The 5,606-nt window shown below is 41.8% G+C and overlaps 1 non-coding gene across 1 annotated transcript; it reads left to right on the top strand.

Moving 5' to 3' along the window:
• Positions 1-2,510: 2,510 nt before the first annotated feature.
• Positions 2,511-2,616, top strand: LOC118480127. Its single transcript, XR_004861763.1, has one exon. It is a non-coding gene; the product is annotated as a small nucleolar RNA R71 (small nucleolar RNA).
• Positions 2,617-5,606: the final 2,990 nt, after the last annotated feature.

Below are 5,606 nucleotides of genomic sequence, written 5' to 3'. Positions count from 1 at the left end.
CCCGATAATTTTTCAATAATTTGGTCAATGAAAGGTAGCGGGAAATGGTCCTTAGAAGTGGCGGCATTCAATTTTCGGTAGTCAATACATACACGCCACCCGGTAACCGGTCGGGTGGCAATTTGTTCACCACTTTCATCTTTGACTACTTGAATGCCGGCCTTCTTAGGCACAACTTGAGTGGGACTCACCCAAGCACTATCCGAAATCGGATAGATGATTCCTGCATCCAACCATTTGATTACCTTTTTTTTTAATACCTCCCTTAGGTTCGGATTGAATCGCCTTTGAGCTTCTCGTGTCGGTTTGGCATCTTCGGTGGTAATGATTTTGTGCATGACGATTGATGGACTAATTCCTTTGAGATCGGCAATTGTCCATCCGATAGCTCCCTTGTTTTCCTTCAAGACTTCCAACAATGCTTCCTCTTGAGCCAATTCTAAATTAGAGGCAATAATGACCGGTAAAGTGTCATTATCCCCTAAAAACGCATACTTCAAGTGGCTCGGCAAATCTTTAAGTTCCAACTTTGGCGGTTCCTCTAACGATGGTTTAGTACCCGAATCTATTTCCGCCGGTAAGCCTTCGAACTGGTGGGTCCAAACCATCCTCCTCATACTTATGCGGGTTGCATCCGACCTTCTTTCAAAGCCATTGCATCCTGTTTTTCCTCTTCAACCCGGAGTGCATAAGCATGTACCTGTTCAGAAAAATCACACAGGCAAACATCCAAACCATCCTCCTCATACTCATGCGGGTTGCATCCGTCAACTATATCTGCCATGAAACACTCATCAACACCATTAACATTAGAATTGTTAGTAAAAACATTTAAACGCATTTTTTGATTCCCAAAAGTCATGTCGACCGTACCAAATCTACAATCGATCACGGCATGTGCGGTGCTCAAAAATGGCCGACCCAAAATTACGTTTTGTTGTTGTTTTGGGTCCGTGGACGAGTAGTCCAAGACTAGAAAGTCAACCGGGTAATAAAACTCATCAATTTTAACAATTACATTTTGAACCATACCCCGAGGTAGCTTATGAGACAAATCGGCCAAAACAACCGTTGTCTCCACCCTTGCTAACGGACCAAAATCATATTGGTCATATAAGCCCCCCGGTAAAATGCTAACCCCGGCTCCAAGATCTAGCAACGCCTTAGCCATTTGAAAATTAACAACTTGTATGTTAATCAATGGCGTGCCCGGATCTTGGAGCTTAGGAGGAAGCTCCCCATTTAAAACTGCACTTACTTGCCCAGTTAAATCAACCCGCTTAGGCACTTTCTTCTTGTTTTGCCTTTTTTGTGTACGTAACTCTTTTAAAAATTTGGCATAGGTGGGTACTTGCTTTATTGCATCAAGGAGTGGAAGGTTGATTTTAACTTGTTTAAACATGTCCCACAACTCTTATTTTTGGGGAGCTCTTGATGCAATAAAATTTTTCTTTCCCGGGTCAAGTAAAGCCGATGGAAAAGGGACTTGACTCGGTTCACCCTCAACTTTTTCACTCTTTTCATTTTCACCCAAACCCGGTTTGTTAACATTTAATTCTTTTGGATTAACCGGTGAAACTTCATCATCACTATCATTACCTGTGATGTCCTCAACTACCCCCTCAACCAATTCGGGTGACAAATTGGCTTTAAACTCTTTTCCACTTCTTAAAACACTAACATGATGAACATTAACATTACCTCGTGACGTACCATGCGAAGGATTTACCTTAGTGTCGCTAGGAAGTTGACCCTTGCTTTTCATCAATTCAGCCACGTCGGTTGCTAATTGACCCATTTGGGTTGTTAGTGATTGGATGCTTTTGTCACGAACCTCATCCTTTTGCATTCGAACTTCATCGAGTTGGTTTCGTTTTTGCATCTCCGTTTGCATGCTTTTTAGCATCTCCATCATCTCGTTTCCACCCGAAGACCCCCCTTGTTCTTGACCCGCTTGATATTGCTTTTGATAGCCTTGGTTGTTCCCGCCTCGATATCCACCTTGGTTATTGTAAGGTTGGCGTGAACCAAAGTTACCTTGGCTACCTTGAAAGTTTGGGTTAGCTTGATTTGAAGGGTTCCCATACCGAAAATTTGGGTGGTTCCTCAACCCGGGGTGGTAGGTATTAGAGTTCATGTTGTTGTAGTTTCTACCACCCCCTCCTTGACCTTGAACCGCATGGACTTCTTCATATTGCCCTTCCACCATCCCTTGGCAATTTTCAGCCGCATGACCTATTTCATTACACAAAGCACAAACATCATAAATTTGGTTAGTAGTTTGAACATTACCGTCATCTATTGCGTGCACTTGAGGTCGGGCAATGGCCGGTCGTGCTCTCCTTGATGCTTGAGCTTTTCTCTTTGATGTAGTTGCCATGCTCTCCAAAAACTCCCAATTATCGATCTCGTAATTTGTACCAAAAGTCCCACCGGTGATGGACATTAAATCACGAGCATCTTCGGCACTCAACCCCTCGTGAAAGGCATTCATTAATTCCCACAATTCGATTCCATGGTAAGGGCAATTTTTGATCATCATATTGAAACGCTCAAATGCCTCATGGAACATTTCACCATGTTGTTGTTGAAAGCTCCTCAACCCCTTCCTAGCATCGTTGGTCTTTTGGGCGGTGTAAAACTCATCCAAGAAAGTTTGTTGCATTTCCCCCCATGTATATATGGATGCTGAAGGTAATGTGTAGAACCATTTTTTCGCCTTATCTTCCAAAGAAAATTGGAATAATACCAATTTAATATCGTCGGCTGAGAACCCTTGACTCCCAAGAGTGTTGCAAATCGAGTCATAAGCCTCCAAATGAAAGTAAGGCTCCTCCGTTGCTAACCCCTTATATTTTGGCAAACTTTGCAAAGAGTTAGTCCTCACTTCAAATGTCCTCCCTTGATCATTGTGAGGAATGACTACCGGTGAAGGGTTATGAGTGATTACTGGCCTAAAATGCACTTCGATGCCCCTCACATTTTTTCTAAGGTGCCTCCTTGGTACACCGAACCTACCTCTTGGAGGAATAGGACCCATTGGCCTTGGTACTTGCCCTTGTGGTGCAATTGGTTGTTGAAACTGTTGTTGTCGCATCGGTGGGCGTTGAGGTGGTCTTTGGAATTGTGGTTGCACGTGTTGCGGCCGGACTTGTTGCAATGGTATAGGGCGTTGCATTTGTGGCCCTTGTGGTCTTGGCCGAATGTGTTGTGGTATGAGTTGTTCTTGTTGTTGTGGCATTCCGCCGACACTTGTCATCCCTTGAGATTGATTTTGCACATAACTGAATTCTCCTTGATCACCAAAGCCCCCATAAGTATACCCGTCTTCATCATAGCCCTCAAAATCTTCGTATCCTTCCTCATATCCATCTCCCCCAATGCCCGAAGTTTGCCCGAATGGAAAGGTTGAGTATTGAAAACCCGCTTGGTTCGATGGTCTGAATGTTGAAGTAGCATGGACAATGGTTGTATTTGGTGGGATTGAATAATGGGAAGATGATTGACCGGAAACTGGGAAGAAATGAGTGAGGGGTGGAATCGTAGTAAATGGGCTAAAGGAAAGATTGGGTTCACTTTGAGTGGTAATCGGTTGTGTGGTGTTAGATGGTGTAGTGTCATGAGGTGGAGTAGGAATTGTAGTGGAATTTGGTATGGTTGTGTTTGGTGATTGTTGTGTGGACGTAGGTATAAAAAATGAGGTCGTTTGACCCGTTGTGGGTGGTACTCGTGTTTCGTCCATGATATTTCTTGGTGTAATGGGTGAAGTGGGGGAACCGATGATTCTATTTTCTCGTAATAAAACTTTGTTTTGCCTTAGCGTTCTTTCGATTTCCGGATCAAATGACAATGGTGACGCTTTGTGAGAGCCTCTAGTATGCATACACCCGTAGAACCTGCACACTAAACACACTAGTGTAAACCCGAAAATAACAAAGCAAAACTAACAAACTGACACACGTTGCGCACTACTCCCCGGCAACGACGCCAATATTTGACGTGCTGTCGTAGGTACACGCAAATTTAATCCCAATAACAACTATAGATAGTGGTAAAAGGGTATCGAACTCAGGGAGTATATGTCGATTATATAGCTTTGCAATTAAACTACAATTAACCTAATTTGTAGAAAATAAAGATCAATAATTTAGATTGCTGTTTTAGAAAACTAAATTAATAACTAATGGCAATTCAAAATTGGTTGTTTAACAGATTAGGAGAACAATGACCATCTTAGGATTCAGTTTCTTTTAACAATTGTGTGAAATTTCAACTAGAAAGAGTTACATAGACATAACTCGTACATACATAATCGAAGTGATAAAAGGGGACAAAGTACTCGGATTTATAATTGCGAGGTTGTTTCCCGATGATCAATTAGTCAATAACCAACCCTAACCCTTCCCGTGATATCTCGGTTGCCAACGGCACCAAGAACGTACGATTGAGACTAGAAATTGCACTATCAATTAACAAGCTACAAATAATTATGCATACACCATGATATTCAAGCAACGCAAGTTATCATTCTAGAAATTCAGAAATAAACACACAAAAGTTCAAGAGAAACCTTCACCTAAGATGAGCATCGAAAGTTTTAGCCGGACATAGCTTGGTGAATCATCATAACAATAAGTTCAATGTTCATACGAATCGAAATTACAAACCGAATGTTAGAAATTGTTCAAAACCAAGCAAGCACACCCAAAATCGCCCCAAAGATCCCCAATAAACGTCCAATCATCAGAATACTTGAAAAGACACCATAAAACTGATTTTAATGAGGCAGTTACACATCTTCACGTCATGTCCACCGTAACTTACAGTGCTATCGTAAGTTACGGTGGCCTTCAAGTTGTTACGGTGGTTGTTGTCTGAGTTACGGAGGGATCCAGGTTGAATTCAGGTCCACCGTAAATTACGGTGGAACCGTAAATTACGGTGGAAACCTGGATTTTGCACTTTGTTTCATCTTTCATTTCGCGCACAACCCGTTCAACTCCGAACCCTTCAAAGCTGCATTTTATCCACTTTAAGCTCCCGAACCGCACCTGAAACATAAGCAACCGTAGTTATCTAATTCCAGATAATTACACAATTAAATGAGGGATAAACTTGTCTTTTAACATCATAAAGGGTTGTCCGATGGACCACCCGTCAACCAACAGTTACGCATTTTTCGCGTTCGGATCGGCTTATGTAACTAGTTTGCACATATTAGCCGAAATGGGTCAAACCATATCATTTTTGTCTTAAAATCCAGAATGTGTTTAAGTTACCCATATTAAACAAGCATGCAAGCTTGTCAGGTCAAAACCACATTCTAAAACGGTCTTCGCTTTATCACGCGTAGAACCGTATTCTTTCTTTAAAACTAACTGGTCTAAGCTTAGGCTAAAATAAAAGACCCGTTAGGATTCTAATAGGTTATTATAAACCTTCGTACCAGAATAGGAGAACCGGTAAAAGCTATTTGCACTTTCTTGTTGTGACTATACTTGCTCAGGTAAACACTTTTAACTTATTTTCCTCATACGGGCTTGGGGTACGGTATATAAAATACCGCTTGGTCGGGCATTGAATCTTTAATCAAATGTAGGTTAAAT

The sequence above is a fragment of the Helianthus annuus genome, chromosome 6, assembly GCF_002127325.2.
Source record: "Helianthus annuus cultivar XRQ/B chromosome 6, HanXRQr2.0-SUNRISE, whole genome shotgun sequence".
Taxonomy (NCBI): domain Eukaryota; kingdom Viridiplantae; phylum Streptophyta; class Magnoliopsida; order Asterales; family Asteraceae; genus Helianthus; species Helianthus annuus.
Note: the sequence above shows the minus strand (reverse complement) of the source record. Positions and strands in the feature narration are given on the sequence as shown.